The sequence below is a fragment of the Cryptomeria japonica genome, chromosome 9, assembly GCF_030272615.1.
Source record: "Cryptomeria japonica chromosome 9, Sugi_1.0, whole genome shotgun sequence".
Lineage (NCBI taxonomy): Eukaryota > Viridiplantae > Streptophyta > Pinopsida > Cupressales > Cupressaceae > Cryptomeria > Cryptomeria japonica.
In genome coordinates this window covers 669,826,576-669,849,485 of record NC_081413.1, presented here as the reverse complement: position 1 = coordinate 669,849,485, position 22,910 = coordinate 669,826,576, and positions in this window count along the sequence as shown.

Sequence of the window (22,910 nt, the reverse complement as noted above, 5' to 3'; positions counted from 1 at the left end):
CCTAAAAGAACCACCAACACCACTACTACAAAGTCCAGAGACCATAGCATTAGATCCGACTGTCGAATTTTCAATGATAATACCTTTTCGGAAAGCCCTTAGAAAGATGACATGGCACTAAATAGGGCCAAAGGCCAACTACTTTGGTCCTACTTTGGAAATACACCAAAAACCAGGCTCATTCAGAAATTGATCCTACACCACTAGGTGCTCTTGCATCATCCTGTCTTCTAGCATTAACCTGTCTAAAGTTTCAAGATAATTAGGAGGTAGACCATCCCTTCCACTAAAATCCCAACCATCAACATGCTTTGAAGCACACTTGGCCAAACAATCAGCCACTCTATTCCACTCCCTGGGAATATGACAAAAGGAGACAAATTCCAATGTATTACATAGTTGTAAAATCTGTTTGACCACAGAAGTTAATTGCCAACTCACATCATTCAAATTTTGTTTGTTCAACATGTCCACAACAATCTGAGAATCCGACTCACAAATAATCTTCCACCATCCTAAAGAAAAACCTCGCTCAACAACAATCTTAATAGCTAGGGCCTCCATAAAATTGTTAGAGTGCTGCCCAATATAAATAGAGAAGAAAAAAACTGCACAACCATCATCACCTCTACCTATACCTCCAATACCTGCCTGTCCAGGATTCCCATGGGAAGAGCCATCTGTATTAATGTTTAAGATTCCCACAGGAAGGGGAATCCACCTTCCATCTCTACTTATCTGCTGCTTCGCATGTCAAGATCTATTTCCAGTAGCACAGTCCATTTTAATGTTTTCCAATTGCAGCTTCCTTACAATAGCATAATCACCCAAATCAACATTTTCAGACAAATTGCACTTAGCCAAGATTGTCTCCGGAAGCCTATTAACTATCTTTTGCCACAGTTGAGGACTCCCTATATGTGAATCACAAAAGACCCTCTGATTCCTTTCTAGCCACAAATTCTAGATAATAAGGGCTGGCCCAATAGCCCAGGCCACTTGAAGAAAAGAGGCCTTTGTTGGGGGTCTGCCCAAGCTATCCCAAAAGTCAATTAAGGAGGTAGCATGAAAACAAGCATGCTGCCAAGCCTCCCACAACTTATGCCAAATCTCCCTAGAGAAAGGGCATAGAAAAAACAAGTGGGAGCAGTCTTCCTCATTATGCATACAAAGATAACAGATAGATGGTCCCTGGAAGCCTCTCTTACTTAGATTCTCCCACGTGAGACATTTCCTCTGAGCAACCAACCATAAGAAAAAAATACATTTCGACCAAGAGAAGCTATTCCAAACCTTCTTCCACTGGGGAACATCCATCAGGCCATGCAATTGCCTATCAAGCTGAGCAAAACCTTCAGCAACAGAAAACTTGCCTTTTGGGTTAGGACCCCAAGCCAAAATATCTCTCTCCTTGAGGGAATTACATAACCCACCCTCCAAGATATTAACCAACACCACACAATCTTCATTCGAGCCACCCAAGGGCCATTCAAGAGGATCCTTCTAGCAAGTCACCTCAACCTGTCCAATGCGCCTAACCACTTTAAAATTCTCCACTTTAACCCATCCAACATTAGTGAAAAAATTGCAAAGAGGCTGAAGTTGTGGATAACTAGACAGAATAGGAGAGTGACCATCCCAAAAGTCCTGCCAAAAAAGAGCTTTAGAGCCTCTATTACAAATCCAGAAAAGGCCATCTTTAATAAGTTGGGCACCTTTTTTATCCAAAATTCCTTGCCAAAAATCTTCGTGCTGAACCCCCAAATCTAAAGAAATCCCAAGGTACAACAAAGGAAGGGACCCCGTCTGAAATTTGAAGATCCTAGCAATCCTATTTTAAATAAGCCGAGGAGTATTAAAGAAATATATGGATGATTTATCTTCATTAATTTTCTGACTTGAGGCTTTGCAATAGATATCCAAAGCTCTCCTGAAATTCACTGCCTCATTGATTCTGGCCCTTCCCATCAAACTAGTGTCATCCACAAATTGAAGATGAGAGTAGGGAGCTAGAGCACTGCTCCAACTCTAGCCCTAAATAAGACCGTCTTACCTGGGAAGTGAGAAATCTTCCAAGACCTTCAGCCATGCAAATAAATAAATAGGGAGATAAAGGGTCCCTTGTTGAAGCCCTCGCGAAGCGCTAAATAATTCTGAGGGTTCCCCATTAATAAGAAGTGAGAAAGAGGTAGAAGTCACACAACTAAGAACCCATAATTCACTCACTCTTCTCCAAAACCAAAAGACAAAAGGATCTTCTGTAAGAAATCCCAACTCACCCTATCATAAGCTTTGGCCATGTCAAGTTTAATAAACATAGCCTTTTCCTTAAAGGAAGCCATCGAATGAACAACCTCCATTGCTATCACAACTCCATCAAGGATCTGTCTTCCATCAATGAAACCACCTTGCTCCTTAGAAACCAAAGTGCAGACTCGCAGAGGAGAGGTTTGATTCGTTCAATAATCAATTTAGCAATTATCTTGTAGACAACATTACATAAAGCAATAGGCCTATACTGATCCAAGCTATTATCCCCCTCCTTCTTAGGAACGAGAGCCAAGAAGGTAAAATTCATAGATTTGAGCATTTATTTATTCCTATGAGATTCCTGAACCACATCTAGAAGATCGTACTTTATAATCTCCCAAAATTCCTAAAAAAACTCAATAGGAAACCCGAAAGGGCTAGGAGCCTTGCCTTTTTTTATTTGAAACACAACCCCCTCAAGTTCAGACAACAAAATGGGGCGCAAGAGAGCATCATTCATTTCAACAGAGACAAGAGGGGGAATACAGTTCAAGATGGCCCTCTCTTCCACCATAGCTTCAGGATCCTCTTTGGTAAACAAAATAGAAAAATAACTGATAGCTTCCATTGCAATTTCTTCTTTAGATGAAATATGAATATGAGAGAGATAATAGAGTTACCATACCTCTAAACCTTAACAAAATTATAAAAAAAATTGTGTTTCTATCACCTTTTTGGAGCCAATCCACACGAGATTTTTGTTTCCAGAAAATCTCCTCACGCAACTCCCACTCTTCTAAGTCCTTAAGAGCAAGGGACTCGGCCATACTGAGATCCACAGTCATCCCTTGATCCCTAATTTGACGCATAACCTCATCCAGCTTGGATTGAGCTGCCATCTTGTGTCTATGAAGATTCCCAAAACATTGTTTATTCCACTTCTTCAGCTTGCATTTCACATGTTGTAATCTCTTCTCAAATGTGTACATAGCCCACCCGTGGGTAGGCATCCCTTCATACCACCAATCAACCATAAGATCCTTCAATGACTAATCACGAGCCACATCAATTGAAATTTGAAAGAGGGATTTTTGGAGGTTCTAAAAGATGTAATAGAAAGCTTAATAGGCCAATTATCATAACCCCTCCAATCAAGAATTTTTGAATTGGTGGACCACCTATCATGCACCCAATAGAAGAAAACCAAAAATCTATCAAGTCTTTTAGAGATAGCCTCAACACCACTCCTCCTATTATTCCATGTAAAGACACCATTAATTGGCTTCATATTAATGAGATTCAAGAGACCAATATTATCTCTGAGTAAATTTGAGGAAGGATCAAGCCTGAATAACCCACCTCCCTTTTCCTCCAAACTAGTAATGACATTAAAATCTGAAGCCAAAATCCAAAGGAGAAAAGGATCTTGAGCTTGAACAAGATTGATGTGAGCCCAAAGATGTGACTTACTGACAAGATTAGTAGGAGCATAAATATTAGAGAAGAGGCATCTTTCTCTAGTCTCAAAGCTAGAAGCGACCATAGAAATGGAAGACCTTCTAGAAAAACACCACAAAGGGGAATCTTTCCTCGGGTTCCAGAAGCAAGCAACCCTCCCTGAACTGCCATGAGAGATCACTCCCTACCAAAGGCCCTGGGGCTAGACACGCAAAGCACAACTGACCAAACCATCCACTGAAAGCTTGGTTTCTTGAATAAAAACAACATTAGGAGACTTAGAGTCAATTAATTTGCGAACAACCTTTTGTCTAGGGATGTTGTTCAACCCCCTTACATTCCATGAGAGTAGAATCATTTATGTGGTTGAGAGAAGTGGGAATCAATGGGCTTCATAGACCCCGACTCAACCAAAGTATCACCAATAACCTTAACCTTTTCTTGATCCATTTTTCGTCCACTCCTTAAAGGTTTGTCTAAAGAACCCTTTTTGAGGGTCTTCTGCTGCAAGCCTAAAACAGGCGGGGCTTTGTTACTCTTCACAAAACTTGAGGCCACTATAGTGGAAGCAGGAGTAGACAACATGACTAATGCACCTTCAGGGATCTATGATGCACTAAGATCTCTATTGTCCTGAACATGGGAAGGAAAATCCATAACCATTTGAACATCCTATTGATTCTCCAAAGATAGGGCACCGACCCTCTTTCTTGGAATCCCCATCCAGCACCTCATGCTGAAATTGGGCACCCAAGGACATTTCAAATGGAACTCCTTCCTCTTGGACCAAATCATCTAGAACATCAAATCTATTTAGGGTGACATCATTTTGCCTATCCAACCGGGTTCTCTTCTTTCCTTTGTCTTTATTCTGAGGTTTGATAGGAATGAAACCATCTTTATTAGCACTTGCATTAGGCATAGGGGCTTTCCCCTTATCTTCCCCCAAAATAGAGTGAGGATCCGAAACAACCAATTTAGAAGATTTATTTCTGGGACATCTCCACTGTAAATGACCATATTCATGACAAAATCTACATCTAAATGGCAGGGTCTCATAGTCCAGCTGTTGGATCCAAGAAGATGTCCCCAAATAGATTTCCATAGAGTCTGGCAAAGGATTATTTAAATCAACTTATACACATATACGAGCATAGGAAATTACCTTTCGATCTTGAGTTTGTGAAGTCGAACGCATAGGTTTACCAAGAAGCAGTGAGATTGAGTGAGGAATATCTTCTCTCCAAAATTCCAACGGAAGCCTCGACAATCAGATCCACATGGGCACACGAGAGGGAAGCTCCTCAATAGAATTAAAGCCAATATGCCAAGGTTTGATAAAGAGTCCCACTTGGTTGAAAAAATAAGGGCCACCCTCAAAAGCCTTGTTCCTGTCTGTCAGGTTGGAAAAAATAACCAGAAAATAGTTATTGGTTTCCATAAGTAGCTCCGTGTCTCCTTCAGGATTACAGACACGACGCGCCCAAGAATCTAAAACGGGTATAGAGAGGTGAAGATTGATAAATTTGCATATGAGAGCATGCTTACACCAAAATTCAACATTCTTTGATATTTTCTCAGGTTGAATAACTAGAACTGGATGATCTTGGGATCTCTCCAAACAACCATTCACCTTTTTCATGCGAAAAGGCTCTTTTGAAGATGAGACGTCTGCCCCTGATTGGAAATTATTAATATGTTCCTTTCCACATGCATGCATCAAATGAGATGGATCCGCCATATCCAGATCTCTAGAGATCATATGAGAGGAGGATAATCCTCTGTTCTCCATGGACCCAGATAAAATACCAAAAGAAGAAAAAGAAGAGGGGCGGAAAACCCAACCCCAAAACCCCACACACCCCCAATGGCAACCCAGAGCAGAGGAAACAAAAAAGGGTTGCAAAAAAACCCCGCGACAACCCAGAAAACCCGACCACGAGCAAGCAAAATCCGACCCCCATTAAGCAAGAAACCCCCCCGAAACGAAGCAAGCATAGTGCAGGACACAAGCTAGGGCACGTCAGCCCTAGCATGACACCCACGCAAATGCAGAGCCATCCTCAAATTCAACAAATTCAATTATTATATATTATATTATATTATATAATATTTCATATATATATATCTTCCCTTCTATCTCTTCTTCTTTATATACATGTCTCTTCCTCTCCCCCTCTCTCTCTATCACAAACGTAACATGTGTGTATTGGCAATGCATCCTTATTACTCTATCACTCTATATCACCATGTAGATTTATCTTCCCTTCTCCCTCTTCCTTTATATATTGCTATCTCTTCTGCTTTATATCTCCCTCTCTATCTCCCTACCTCTCTATATTTGTTTGTCTCCCTTTTTGTCTCACTCTATCTTCCTCCTTCTTTCTCTATACATGCATCCCTCTATTCATTTATGTCTCTCCCTCTCTATCTCTCTCGGTTCCTCTCACTATTCTTAGGCCTCTATATCTATATGTCATTGTCTCTTTATCTCTATCTCTCCATACTTCTTCTCCCACATCTCCCTTTATCTCAATCTTGTTATCTCATCCTCTCTCTCCACCCCTATATCTCTCCAACACTCTATTTCTATCTATATCACTTCCTATCTCTATATTTATCTTTCTGTCTCTCCCTAGATCTCCACCTCTCTACCTCTATATATTTATCTCTTTCATCTTTACTATCCCCATCTCATCTCATCTCTCTCTCTCCTTCTCTTCTTATCCCTTTCCTCCATCTCCACCTTTATTTATACCATGTTTATATCTCTCTCCTTATCCTCTCTCTCTCTCTCTCTCTCTCTCTCTCTCTCTCTCTCTCTCTCTCTCTCCCTCTCTCCCTATTATGACATAACATGAGCCTATTTATCTTCTCATTTCATAGGTTTTATTTCACTCCTGATTAGATATTTGTAAGTGGATGCATAGTTGATTTGAAGATATCATTTCTTCATTAAGACCTTTGTTTCTTAAACACCATCACTTGCTAAATCGCTTACCAATTGATCTCATTTAATACACAAGAGTATGCAACTAATAGACCAAAAAAATCCCTAATTGACCTTCCACACCTCTTCGCCGTATCTATTGCACACCAAGGTGCAATTGCTAGTTTTAGGTTAATGTCAAATCACTGGACATCAATTGTCTTCTTTCACTTTCACTGCTAAAATATCTATATGTTTGTTTCAACGTCAAAAAAAAGGCGGCAAACAAAAAGACAGTTGACTTGAAGTACTAGACAAGCCAAAAACTACATAACATCAATCACTAAACTCCTTATGAAATCTAAACAATAAACAATCTTTTTATTATTTTCACGACAAACAATAACTCTTTAATTTTTAGCAAATAAACGGGACTCCAACTCTATCACAGCTCTTGTTTTATTATAATTTTTCCACCAAATAAAAATACTCACAAATCACTTCATCTTTAATAAAATTACCATGACCGCTAGGAATACCAGGGAAGGCAACGACACAACAATTTTTGTTGAGAGACTCTGAAATATGTTTGACATCCACGACGGTTGATCGGTATACTTAATATTTTTTTTAAGTAGTTTAAATGCTCATGGACGTAGGGCGCATGTGAGGAAAACTACTCTGAATGTCTTGTGCGCGTACTTCTCTCAATGACTTTGGGCATATTCCGATAAAAAATATTTTATAATAGTTTTCAGATCATAAATATTTCAATTATGTTTTTTTGTTGGTTTGAGTTCGTTTATTACTTTATGTGAAATTTTTATCTGTAGCAGCATTCTAAACAAGTAAACCCATTTGGATTGATCCTGTATAGCATTTCCGTCTAAGGGGCCTTCTAAGTCTTCTTTTATCTCACATTAGTATTGTTTACTCTTTTGTTCTCGTTTGTGTTGAATTTGTTCTTGTGGGTGTTGAATGCAGGTTTGCTGAACCTGAATTTATCAAGACAAGTTCGATTAGGGGATGAAGGTAAGTTGTACAACAGTGATAATGGATATGTTTGGCAAGACATTGGAAGTAGCACAATTTGCCTAGCCTTTTCTGGTTCTCTGGATTCCACTGCCTTTTGTCAAACAGACAATAAATTTGGCGTGGGCAACATCAATGAGCGTAATGATTGTTTTGAGTCCATGGAGCCAGCGCTTGTCTACAAAGAGGCTCTCACCAAAATTTCAGATAAAGGACAATCTCAAAGAACAGGTTTGTAGCATCGTCATTTTTTAATTTCTAGACTTGATCCATCAAATTTGACTATGAAGGGGAATAAATTGTGTAAAACGTGTTTTGAATCTGTAAATATAAAGTCTACATTCATGTCTAAATAAAATTACAGTTGTTAGCAATCTACCCAGCTTAGAAACTGCTCGACATGGATGGTATTATAAGAAGGCGGCTCTGAAAGTTGGGTTGGTTGCTCTATGGATTTGGGCTATATGGCCAGGGTTAAGCAGTATCTAGGAGAAAATTAAACCTGATCAAAAGTGGGTACTTAGCAGTTAGTATTTAAGAGAAAGACCACATATAGGATTACAACTTTCTGTATTTCTTAGGAACGAGCATTCTAAAGAGGACTGTCCTAGTTCTTATGTAGGGGAGCAGTCAAAAGAGGTTATCCTTCCTCTACCCTCTTTTCTTGACAACTTTTCACTTTTTTGGGTTTTACTCCTGGGGTACCATAGATTGTTTTGGGTTGCTTGGGCATTTATTAAAACCTCCCTTTATCTATTCACATAAAATAGACACAGGTTTCAGGCCTGTTATCTGGATTCAGTTTTGTCCCTTGTCTTAGGCCAGGCCTATATAAGAGCGAATAGATTTGACGGGACTAGATTATTCTTACTATGGACCAGTGAAGATTTATTCCTACATATTTGGAGTAAATCTTCCAAGATTCATCCATGGAGGAGAAAAGAAATATTACCACACTATCGGCACTGAGTCTTTACAATCTCCGAACAAAAAAGAAACATAATTATTAAGGGGTCCGAATTCTTAGTTTTTCCTAAGCAACCTGATAGATCAAAATGGGTTTGGTCGGTTGCCAAAGATGGTAGACTCTACCTAGATGCAGCCAAAGCCAAATCCATTTTGATTATAGCCATAGGCAGTGCAGTTCAGATTTTCTAACCATCTAAATCTATCTATTGAGCTAAACACTGGAAGGAATAAAGAGGAATTTTGGAACTACGTAATAAAATGGTCCTCTCACTTCCAAATATATAAATCTGATACTATCTCGTTGGCTGAGTATCCTTTGTGAAAAGGCCGAGAGAGTAAAACAGAGGAATAAAACACAGAGGAAACTTACTGCTTTGTATTAAGTTTCTAAAAAATTCTTACAAAAATTTGACTATAAGAGCTTCAGCTCTGTTCTGCGAATCTGCAGACAAACAGAGAGACCTTTATCTTTTCAAAAAACTTATGACATAAGAGCTTCAACTTTGTTTATAAAAAGAAAAATCAAAACAGAGTATGTGTAAATATATGAATTTTTACAAACTTTTATCATTTAATATAAGCTGAGCACTTCATAAATAAAGAACTAGTAACGTAGACTCCACCCATGCATTTGAGGAGGCCCATATCCCAACAACAAGGTGAAAAAAACATAACAAAACAAGGGAGTGGATCAGAGATATTAGATGTTGAACCATACTTTGAAGTAACTAGGGGCGGATGAAACCGTACAGATAATGCACAGTGATGGTTGGAGTAAATAATCCAACATTTCCCCTTGATCACAACTACTACCACCATTTAGAACACTTACACTATGTTTTAGATGTCAAATTTCTTCTCCTTGTAGCTTGGTGAAGATGTTTGCATACTGATGATCTTCAAACTTATAAAATCCAAATAAATCTCTCTATTGTTGATTAGTTCTTTGGTGAAATAATATCTACTGTCTATATGCTCTCTTCTTAGTTCTATATGTTGAGGGTTTTAATAGAGCTTTAAAATTTAATTGTGGTCTGTTCATGCCCCTCTTCGAGTTGATTCCTATCTCATTGCTGATTAAAAAGGTCTTATGGGAGAGACCAAGTCAAGGATGGGTGAAGATAAATTTTGATGGTGCTTCCAAAGGAAACCCCAGAAGATTCGGTGATAAATGTCACATGGAATTAATATGGAGTAATTTTAGCCATTCGAGTACAAAGATTAAAAAATGGAACAAATAACGAAAAAAAAGCGCAAGCGCTTTTTCTTGCAATAAGGCTAGCTATTCAGATTGGTGTCTCCAAAAATCAGCTTGAGGATGATTCATAAATAGTGGTAAATGCAATGACTTGGGGAGAAGCTCAAAATTGAAATATTAATAAAAACATCAAGTTAATTTTGAATCTTTTAAAATATTATCAAGATTTTAAATTGTCCCATATCACAAGGGAAGGAAATGTATAGGCTGACAAAGCTTCGAACTGGGGGTGTGGATTAGACAACGAGGAGAGGATAGAATAATTGGATGATTTAAAAAAGGTTTCATTCTCCCTAAGAGAGGATTCCAACACTATAGGTGGGATGAATGCAGAGAATCCGTAAGGGGGATAATAATCCTTTAGACCAGGTGGATGGGATGGAAAGGGTTAAAATCCGATAGAATCCTCTCTCTACTAACAACTAGATAGGAAGGATGGAGTGATTGAGAGGGATTAATAGAATGTATACCAACTTTGTCGACATTGGCAAAGGCTTGGCTTTCAACGGAGAGTCTTTTAAGCTAGGAAGCGATAGCCTTTAGCAGATCGAGCAAATAGAAGGTGCAAGTCTTGATCGACTGACAGGTAGGAAGGCGTTTAGGTGGTAGGGTGAATACAATGGAAGCAAATTTTTCTTTAGGGACTGCAAAGCAACTGGATGCCTTCAAAGGTATCATCATAGAGGTTCACGCATGAGGCACATATTCAAAATCGAAGATCCAAAATTTCTTGGCATGGTGGACATGATGTTGGGAGAGAAATATGTGAAATCTTCTTTTAGATTTAGAACGAATGCATATGTGGCCTCCATCTTTCTAGCCCGATATTTGAAGCTGGAAATAAAGGAGGATGCAAAGTGGGTGATGAGAGAATGTGTGAGAGGGGAATGGAAAGAGGGTCTGAATACCTTCTTAGTGATGGCAAGGCCAAGTGAAGGTTTTGTGATCAAGGGTGTTGAGTGGGTGCATGTAGCTGAATTTGAGCCACCTTTGAGACCATTTTTATTTTGGGGTGTTGATGATGATAGGGAAGCAAGAAGGGCTGAAGCACAAGATGGATGGAGGCATATCAAGGAATGCATATCAAGGAATGCATATCAAGGAATATCTCAGAAATAGAGATGCAACCATACAAGAACAAGAAGGAGAAGATTCTAAGAAGAAGAACAAAAAGAGGCCACACTTCATGAAAGAAGACTACTATCTCAATAGAAGTATGAGCGAAGGAGAGTCATCTAAACAATAAAGATTACATGTATCTTCTTTTTGTCAAAGTGTATGTGCATCAGGGCTTAGGAGAAAGACCATTTTGTCATTTTTTTTATATGTATGGATGTTAGAGGACATGATTAGTAGAATGTATGTTGGTCTGTTATCTTAACATGGTGATTAGGTGATAGGGGAGGAGGAATGGTGTAATATGTATTGGGCTAGATTTTGTGTTCAAACAACATTGTAATGCTTATTTTACTATTTCAATATAAATATATAATTTTTATTGATATAAAAAAAATTAAATGTTATTCACTTAGTTGAACACAAATATAAAATTCTTAACAATCATTTGTGGAAGTTTACTAAGTATAAAATTCTTAAAATCACATATGGAAGTTTATTATTAGATTGAAACTATGAAGCTTACCTTAATGTAGGTTGCAATCATTTAAACATCAATTATATTAACTATTTGACAACAATGATATTATTTAGTTATATTATTAAAATATTTATGGTGGTCTTTATAAGAAAGGAATTCAATTTAAAATTTTGATTTAAGAAATTAAAAATAGGTGTGTAATTGAATATAAATTTGGTCAAGGGTAAGGATAACGTACAAGTTGAAGAATTTAATTTTTGTATGTATTTAATCTATTTATGTATTATATATTTAATTAAATAAGAAATGACATAGGTATGTAAATTTTATTAGTATATTTTGTTAGGTGTATGTGAATTTAGAAATGATCATATGTTTCCAAGTGTCTAGTAGTCACAAGCATACTATAAAGTAAATATTTAGACACCTTTATAGGATATTATCATGAAGTTCATATAAAGTAATGGACTCTTTGAGGATATGATCATATGCAATTGCCTTCGATAAATGTCTTTTTCATAAATAAGTTTCTATAAGAAATTGTAACTATTTATATATCTAAACATTAGAAGGTTACACCACCTCCCCCCTAGATAATTGGTCGTATCCATAAGATACAATGAATTGATAGAAGAGGGGGAAAAAAGGGCAAGTGCATGAAAAATGAAGTCCTGAACAAAAAAGGGGTCTTAAATGGCCACTTTTTTCTTAAATAAGGGAAGATTGATTTTAAATGAGAAAATAAATATACTTATGCTCAAAATTTGAAGAAGCAAAAAAAACAAGAGTTTAAAGAGCTCTAAATCTACTATTTGAGGATGGTGGAGATTAAGGCATTCAAAAAAGGGGGCCAAAAAAATACTTTTATTTTTATCAAAAGATATATCATAGCATCTAGTGTGCCCCCCCTTAAAATGTCAACATTTTTTTAGTAGTTCAAAAATCACTTCAATGAGAAATTAGTTAAAACCATGTAGTTTATGCTCAAATTTTTAGTTAAATTTTTAATGAATATATGGTTTTTTACTCATTTACAAAGTGGACACATCCTAAAAAATAGAACATTGAGCATGCAAACCCTTAATTTTATTGAAAACTAATAGAGAATCATTTTTTATAATGTGTAGAAGAGTCTAGTCTCAAAAAATGTAATTTGTTTGAACAAATTTTGATGAACTAGTTAAAAATGTGGATACAAATATTGTAAATAAGTTTTTTATGAAAAATTGAGACACTGGTAAAATAAATTAAATATAAAAAACTTAACATAATTGAAATGTAGCAAAAATTACATGGTTAGAAAAGTTAAGAGATAGTTCAATGTTTCTATGTCATTTTTTAACTAAACATTAAAACATGTGTAAACCTAATGGAGAGCACGCTCAAGATTGTACTAATTATTTTACAATATGAGAGAGCACATTTTTCGGTATAGAAATGTTTGTCCAACCTTTTGGGTTGGGTGCCCAAGGAAAATTCAACCCAAAGGGTTGGAAATTCCCAAGACAAACGATAATGCGAGTACATTATAACATGCTCACATTTTTGTGAAGGAAAATTATCTCTCTCCCACTATCTACCCTCTCCCTCCCTTCCTCTTTATCGTTATCTCTCTTGCTCCCCAAATCTCTCTCTCTCTCTCTCTCTCCCCCCCCCATATCCCTTTCGATATTTCGAGCCACCTCTCCCTTTGTCCCTCCCTCCCCCTCTTAACATCTTGTTCCCTCTCTCTATCTCTATCTTTCATGTCCCTCCTTCCCTCTCTACTCCCCTCAATCTCCCCTCTCTATAATTCTCTCTATCTCCCCTCTCTATAATTCTCTCTATCTCCCTTCTCCACTGTCTCTACCTACCTCTCCCTTTGACACTCTTCTTATTGTGGATGCGATTATTTCCTATTTAGTTGTTAGTGAGAAGCTATTCACACATTTTATGTTTACTTAGGAATTAATTTAGTCCTAGGTGTCACATTTTAGAAGTTAGTTAGAATGGGGCCATGTCTTATTATTTACTTTTAGTCATTTAGATATTTAATATTTTCTTTAGGCATTTATTATTTTGTATTAAGAATTTAATGTTTGTATCAAGGGTATTTATCATACCTCATTACACCTTACTTATATACTCGAGTTGCTTACACATTGTAAGACATCCAATTTCAAGTAATACATCATTTCTCAATATTCATGCAAGCTCATGTTGTAACACTCTCTCGTGGAATGTGTTTTCTTGATCGATCTTTTTCTCCATCTCCCCCCCTCTCTCTCTACCTACCTACCTACCTACCTCTCCCTCCCTCCATCCTCTCCTCTCTACCTTCCCCTTCAAACCACACACTCTCTTTCTCTCCCTCTTTCTCTCTCTACTTCTCTCTATCACCCATTTCCCTCTCTTCCTCTCACTACCTCCTTCCCTCTCTACTTCTCTATATCTACCCTTTCCCTCTCCCCCTCTCCCCCTCTCCCTATCCTCTCAACCTATTCATCATCACTCCCCCCCTCTCTCTCTCTATATATATCCTTCTCCTATCAACATCTCATTCTCTTCTCCTTCCTTCCCCACTTCTCTTTATCTCCCTTCTATATCTCTCTTTACTTAGCTCTCCCTCCTTACCCTCCTCTCTCTCCATCCCTCCCTCTCCCCCCCTCTCTCCCTCTCCAAATTATTCATGGTTCAATGTTTAGGTCCCATGGTTTAGGTTTTAGTGTCCAAGGTTTAGGGTGTGGGGTATAGTGTAAATATGGTTTAAGGTTTATGGTTGATGATAGAGGGTCTATCTCTCCCCCCTCATTCTCTCTCTTCTTTCTCCCCTCTCTGGGTCTCTTCCTCTCTCCCTCCTTACCCTCTCCCTCCCTCCCTCCCTCCTTACCCCCCCCTCTCTCTCTCTCTCTCTCTCTCTCCATCCCTCCATTTCTCTCCCTCTCTTCCTCTCTTTGAATTATTTATGGTTTAGGGTTTATTGTTTAGGGCATATAGTTTAGGGTTTACAATTGATGATGGAGGGTTGATGATCTACCTCTCCTTCCCTTCCTCCTTATCTCTCTATCGATCTTTCTCTCTCTCTAGGTCATTACCTCTCCCTACCACCCTTTCCCTCTCTACGTTTCTCCCTTCTTCCATCATTCCCTCTCTACCTCTCCCTTCTTCACTCCTTACCTTCCTCTTCTCTCCCTCTTTACTGCAATCTCCCTCTCTTCCTCTCCCTCTCACTAAATTATTCATAGTTTAGGGTTTACGGTTAAGGCCTAGAGTTTAGGGTTTATGATTGATGATGTAGGGTTGAGGGTCTACCTCTTCATCACCCCTTATTTCCCTCTCTCTCTTCCTCCCTCCTCTATATCTTCTCTCTCTCTCTCCCTCTCTTCTTCTCTCTCCCATCTTTAGGTTGCTACCTCTCCTCCCCACCTCTCTCTCTCTCTCTCTCCCCCTCTAGGTCTCTTTCGTCTATCTCTTCCCTCTTTAGGTCTAGATTATTCACGAAAGGGTCTCTTACTATTTTTTTACGTATTCTTGCTTGACTTGAGTTTACATTTTGGTATTAGGGTTTTCCAAGTTTTTAATTTATTTTTTTGGTTTTTTTAATCTTACGTTTTATAAAAAAATGATAATTAAACAACACAAAAAAACCCTAAACTTGGCACAAAACTATAAACCATAAACCTTAAACAATGTATAGATTTGTAAATCCTACAAACCACAATTTAACCAATGTAAAGAATATATTGAAAATAAAAACAACCTAAACATGAGCAAAAGCAATTTTTTATTCAAATGGTTAGGGCTATTAAAAACCAATGTTTACACTCTCTCGAAAGGAATGAATTTTTCAATGTTTTTAACTATTTGGTTAGGGCTATTGAGAAATATTAACCAAGGTGAGCTAGGAGTTAACACACAAGGGGCATGTTGGTTGATATGGAAGAATGTACAAATTGCATATATATTTAGTGGTTTAAGTTGTAACTTAGGAGATAAAAACGTATTGCAATGAGGCTCAAAATAAAGATACCTAGAGATCTACTAATAAATTAAAAATATTCGAAACCAAAGGGGAAAAGAATCAAAAGGAAGAAATGAAAAGGAGAAAGGACACACAGAAAGAGCGTCTTCTACATAAAATAATTAGCTCATTAGATTGAATTGGTAGAATGATACTTCTTATTTAATTTAATTTTAGTGTGCTATGTACTTCTTCATCTAGGATTTTTGTTTATGTTATGCAATTCCTAATTTATTGTCTACTATCTAATTAAAAATAATTTAGTTATTTTAGGCTTTAAATTTGATTTGTGAGAAAAGTGATTCCTTTAATACTTCTCCCATCATTTAAATGATCGTAATATTTACATGGTTTGGTTACTTCTTGAAGGGATTCTTTATTTTTAAATAATATGCTTTAGAAAATTGAAATCATCAAATAAAACATTAAACCCAATTTTCTTAGAATAAATTAGTTTGATTTCATATGTTACCACCACAATCTTTCTATGGGGTCTAGTAGTGGTGTTGTAGATCTTGTTCATGTGTTCAGGGAAGTCATTCATGGGGGCTTCACTAGATATAGACAATATCATATCACATGCGTTCATATTGGAGGGTTTAATATCCAAAAAATAAGGGTACAATATATTGCCCATCGGTGAAAATAGGGGATTTTTAATTTGGGCTATGAAAAAATGTAATATTTTGTGCAAATAGGGGGGCTTTTAATTCGGGCTGTGTATTGGGAGAGGGTGGAAAAAAAGGAGTTTAGGGCAATACATTTTGAAAATGGGGGAATTTTTCAGTATGCCATGAACGCATGTGATATAACCCAGGTTCACTAAGTGAAGCCCCCGTGAAGTCATTGGTCTTCACTTATTTATAACTAGGGACTTCTAATCTATTATCTACTTGTGAACAGTCCACTTCTCACCTACTTAGTTTCCATAACCATACCATCTAAGAGAGCTAAAAAATCTAAAGAAATAATACTTTTCTAGGATACTTAGTGGTACATAATATGGTCTTCCCACTAGTATTTTATTCACTCATTTATTAATCATGTTACGATCTTACCAGGTCATGTAAAATTTCATTAAACCAAACCATGTAATGATTAGATTCACACAGTGTATATCATGATGCATATTATCCTCTACGGAAAATAATGAAAGATTGGTGTTTAAATTATTTTAAGTCACAAGTATGCAAATAAATGAATTCATAAAAATCAAAACCATTGTACAAGAAACTTTCAATGTATAAGTCATACTAGAAATTCAATTATGTAACACTAAATTATACATAAAAAATGAGTTCCACAAATCAAGACCATAAGTATGTACCCACTATTTCAATTGCTCATAACTTGGATTTCTCTAGCCACACTTCTTCTAACCACAAAAAAGAAAATAGTTCATAACATATAAGAAATGATCCTAAAGATATTGAATTGGGTTCATTTATAAATATCGAGGAAATTTTGGTTTTCCTGTCCATGTCATTCCATCTAATTAAAACATAATTCTTTAGGAGCCATAATTTTGTACTCATTAATATTAGTAATTAAGAATTTTAAAAATTATATAAGTTTTCAAATCATCTCGGAATGGTAGGAATTGTCTTTAAAAAATCAGAACCTTTACAATCCTAATCTTACTAAGAATTAATAATTTTATTAGATCTATTAACTAATTGATCTAGTTAAGTAGTCAATACATTCTTCACCACTCAAGGACTTTACCATTGAGTGCATAAATAGTTCCATTCTCTCGCTGCGGCTAAACTGACTTCAAAACCGCATGTCAATAACATGAAAAATCAATAACACAAAATTTTTCAGAAATTACAGACCTTTGATCATGATCAACAAATTTAGGTATGACTTTGATTTTTTAATTTAAAAAAAAAAAATCAATAACACAAATTTTATAACCCCTTCGGGAAGCCAGTTTAGCTCCCATTCCCTCCACATGGGATTTACGGTTGGCTGGCTTCATTTGCCATTAATATATTAATCTGTGCTTCCAAGAAAATCAATTTGAATTCATGTTTATGTCCTCAAAATTAGTGCACACAACAATCTTTTTGAGCAATTTGAAAGGGCGCTGATCCAACCAAGGGGGAATGTTCGCGGAAGACTGGTCTTCTGTCATTATGGTCCGGCCTAGACATTCCTTGCAAGTTCGCACAGGATGCAAAATTTGCGCACTTCTTCCCTCGATTGACAAGTCCACCTTTCTTCCTGTGTTCGGCTATAAATACAGAGCATCCATTCATCCAGACCAAACCTAAAGAAGAGACAGGAACGAGAGAAAGCCATTGATTTTGAGTAGTGCAGTGCATATCCAATTTCTCAAGCTTGTCATGGCTTCTGTGTTTGCAAGGTTAATAAATTTATGACCATTTCATTTCATGTCTTGATGTTTTTTGCAACCCTGTATGAAAGTTTTTAGATCATAGATGTTTCAATTATAGTTTATGTAGTTTTGCTTCATTAACAAATTTGTGGAAAATTTTGATCTGTAACGTTCTAAACAAGAAAACCCACTTGGATAGATTCTGTATCCAGGGGGCTTCTGAGTCTTCCTTTGTCTCATATTAGTATTGTTTACTCCTTTGTATTTATTTGTGTTGAATTTGTTCTTGTGGGTGTTGAGTGCAGGTTTGGAGGACCAGAAACTATCAGGAGGGCAAGTTATGCTGCTTACAACAATGCTAATGGATATGTTTTGCAAGATTTTGGAAATAACACAGTTTGCGTAGCCTTTTCGGGTTCTCTAGATCCCAGTGCCATTGGCCCAGTAGACAATAAATTTGGACTTTGCAAGATTAATGAGAATAATGATTGTTTCGAGTCCATGGTGGATGGGACTACAAGAAAGGAGCCCCGGGAGCGAGCCACTGTCCACAGCGAGGCTCTCACCAAATTTTTAGGTCTTTGGAACAACATCAAAGCCCAGGTTTGTATATCATTTCTAGACTTGATCGATCAGATCTGACTACGAAGGGGAATAAAATGTATTGACGTGTTTTGAGTCTGTAAATGTGAAGTCTAAACTCACGTCTAAGAAAAATTGCAGCTTTTAGAAATCTACCCAGCTTTAGAATCTGTTTGACATGTGTAAGTGGAGGGTTTTGAAAGCTGGGGAGGTTTCTCTATGCATTTGGGCTCTCTGGACAAGAGAAAATTTCAGCCAATCAAAAGTGGGTATTTGTGCAGTTAGTATCTAAGATAGAGTCCACATATTGTGTTACACCTGTGCAGTTCTTATGAAGGGGCGTTAAAAACTGAGGTCTATCCCTGTTCTTGCGGAGGAGAGCAACCAAAGGAAAATTTCCCTCTGCTATCGTCCTCTTTTCTCGACAGCTGCTCGCTTTTTTGTGGTTTTCTCCTGTGGTAATTAAACTTTCTGGGTTTTTGGGCATCATTAAAATCTCCATCTATCTATTCGCCTAAAAGCCTAACAGGTCTCAGGCCTGTTATGTGGGTTTATTTTTTTCCCTTGTCTTACGCCAGGCCTATCTGAGAGTGAATAGACTTGACTGGGCTAGATTATCGTTACTATAGATCAGTTCATATTCAATCCTACCTGTTTTCAGTAAATCTACTCAGGTTCATCCATGTGCCTAAGTAGTCTGATACGTTTAGGCGAGGAGGAGGATTACCATACCATCAGCAGGAATCTTTACTTTCTCCAAACAGAACAGAAACAGAGGCTATTATTGTTACAATGAGGTCTTGAAGGGTTCCGAAATCTAAGTTTTGCCTGACAAAACTGATGGGTCAACGTGGATTTGGGTGGTTCTCTGGAGAGTCAGAGATGGTAGACTATACACAGACACAGCCAAAGCCAAACCCATTTTGATTCGTATTCTGTAATCATGTATATCTATCTATTGAGCCAACCCAGGAAGGAAAAAGGAGGAATTTTGGAACTACATAAACAAAAAGCCCTTTCACTTCCAGATCTATAAATCTAACACTTTCAGGTTGGTTGAGTGTCCTTCGTCCCTGAGAGCTCTTAGATCTGAAAATCCAAGACTCCCCCTTTAGCCATTGCGTAGCCCTCCTTCAAGACCGGGCTTTTTTGAAGTGCTCTGTAGTCAAGGAGCCTTTTATGTATCTATTCGGCCAAACATTACTTTTCATTTTATTATTTATATTCATTGTTAGGCTCCATGTGGTTTTATACTTGAAATTAAGAAACTCTTATTTTGTTCTTGCAGGTTGGAGAGGCACTTCGAACAGGAAAAACTGTTGTGTTTACAGGCCATTCCATTGGAGGCGGGATTGCTACTTTGGCCACACTTGCTAGTTTGGAGAAATGTGGTAAGTTCGCCTCTGTTTTCGCCATTCTCGCCAGAGCAGTTCGTAGGCAGGGGTGGGCCAATCATTGTTGAGAACTGATACTGCTCGAGCATGCAGCCCCATGCATACCCATATTCTTTGCATCCACCGCTATGTTGGCTGAGTCCAAGTTCCACCGCCAAACTCCAGCATGCATGCATGTAGCTAAATTTATGAGGATCGAATATTATTTTAGTTTAGTTAATATTTTTTATTGCTCAATCAAATAAAACATGCTGTGCAGTTAGTTTTTTAGGATAGGTGATTGAATAAAATCTGGGAATTATGCATTAGTTTAGTGAATATTAGTCTAAATTAAGAGATATAGTGTGGATTGATTTTTTTAAAGGATGTGAACTCATTAAATAGCCAGTCTTTTTCTAATTTTTAGTGCTGCAATAATAAGAGTATGCTGCTGTAATAAAATTTTGTGCGTAGTTCTGTAAAAGGGGCACTTTTAATTTATTTATTTTGGATTGTGTTATCTATATTTCTGCAGTAAGATAATTGTTGTTATATGTTTTTTTCTTTCATAATTATCTTGGTTTATCAGTTGATTTAAAGAACAAGGTTATTTCAGATTCTACAAGTGGTATCAGAGCAGGTAAAATTGTTTTGGGTTAAAGTTTTATTGTTGGAATCTCGCCAAAATTAATCATTTCGAATTCTAACCATATGCCCGTTCCAAAATTTGATGGGAATGATTATGATTATTGGTGCATTAAGATGCTGACCTTTTTGATTGGAAAAGATTTGTGGGAGATTATTGAATCAAGTTATGAAGAGCCAGCTGATTGGAATGCCCTTACAGCCAATGAAAGAACAACAAGAAAGGAAGCAAGGAAAAAGAATGCTCAAGCCTTGTTTCACATTCAGATAGCTCTTGATAAGAGCTTATTTCCAAGAATATCAGGAGCAACAATCGCCAAAGATGTCTGGAAGACTCTACAAGAAGCTTACCAGGGTAGTGATCAAGTTAAAGTGGTCAAGCTTCAGACATTGAAGCGAGAGTTCGAGAATTTGAAGATGCAAGACGCTGAAAGTATAAGTGATTATTGTGTCAGAGTCAAAGATGTGGTCAATAAAACGGCTACACTTGGGGAAATTGTAAGCATTGAAGTTTTGATAAAAAAGGTGTTGAGATCTTTGACACCCAGATGGAATCATGGAGCAATAATCATAGAAGAAAACAAGGATTTGACAAAACTACAGTTTGATCAACTGGTTGGATCCCTGATGTTTCATGAAGAAAGATTGAAAGATTCTTTTGAAGGTGCAGAGAAAGCGTTTTCCTCTAAATTGCTAATCACAAAAAATGAAGATGCAAGCAGCAGTAGTGCCAAAATCAATCAAGGCCAAGGTAAAGGGCAAAGCCAAAATTCTTCAAATGGTAGAGGAAGAGGTGGCTCAAGAGGAAGTGGTGGTTTCAGAGGAAGAGGTAGATGCAGATTTGATAAGAGAAATGTTCAATGTTACCATTGTAACAGGCATGGCCACTTTGAAAGAGAATGTAGATTGAAAGAAGGTAAAAGTGCTAACTATGCTCAAGAAAGTAGTGAGAATCCTCCTGATCACTTATTTTTATCTTATGCAAAAGGTGAAAATACTAGTAAAGATGTTTGGTACCTAGATTCTGGATGCTCTAACCATATGACAGGGAATGAGAAGTTGTTCTCAACAAAGGATGGAAGTTTCAAATCCAAGATCGAGCTTGGTGATGATAAATCATTGGAGGTTGCTGCCAAAGGAGCTATGGAGGTCCAAACAAAAGAAGGTATAAAGAGTATTCATGATATTTATTATACTCTACAATTGAAGCACAGTTTGTTAAGTGTTGGGCAGTTATGTGAGAAAAATTATAAAGTAGTCTTTGAGAATAAGACATGTACTATCTATGATAAGAAAAAGGGTGATAGGGTGATCAGTGTTGTTCCTATGACAAGAAATAGGATGTTCCCCTTGAGGTTTGGTGAACATAACAGCAGTTTGGCAAATATGGCTTATGAGGATTCAAGTTGGTTATGGCATTTCAGGTATGGGCATTTAAATTTTCATAGTTTGAAGTTTCCAACCTCGCATGCATTAGTTTCTGGTTTGCCCAAGGTTGAGGAACACAAGGAGGTTTGTGAAGGTTGTGCTAAAGGAAAGCATGCAAGAGAAAAGTTTCCAAAGGGTAATGCATGGAGGGCTCATCACCCACTTTAGCTTGTTCATTAGAGGCAACTTACTACTGCATACACACCTCAACAAAATGGGGTAGTTGAAAGAAAGAATCGTACTGTGGTTGAAATGACAAGGTGCATGTTACAAACCAAAAGATTGAGCAATTCTTATTGGGGAGATGTAGTTGCTACAACGGTATACATCCTCAACCGTAGCCCCACCAGTGCATTAGAAAAGATGACTCCTTATGAAGCTTGGTATGGTAAAAGGCCCAATGTTAATCATTTCAAAGTTTTTGGTTGTTTGGCTTATGTGCATGTACCTGATCAGAATAGACAGAAGTTAGATGCAAAGAGTGGGTCATTTATTTTTATTGGGTATAGTGAGAAAAGCAAGGCTTATAGATTGTATAATCCCCTCACTAACAAGCTTATTGTCTCAAGCTAGATGTGATTTTTGATGAAGGGGGAGTTTATGGTCATCAAAAAGGCCATGTTGAGAAGCCAAAATCTGTTTTGAATGATGATATAATTGCTAATATTGATTATGAGCAGCCAACTAATGTTTCTGTATCTAGTGGTTTAACTCCACCAAGCAGCCCTTCATCAAGTTCTTCAGTACCAAGTTCAAGTCCAACTTCTTTTCCAAGTTCTACAAGGAAGGTAAGGAAATTGAGTGATATCTACCAGAGGAGTGGAAATCAAGTACATGAAGAAAACCCAATAGGTGAGACAGTTAATTTTGCTATATTAGCCAAGGTTGATTTTGAACCATCATGTTTTGAAGATGCAAGTACTAATGAGGTTTGGGTGAAAGCCATGGAAGAAGAGATGGATTCCATTCATAGGAATGACACTTGGGAGTTAACAAAACTTCCACATGACAAAAAAAGGATTGGCACCAAATGGGTCTACAAGACCAA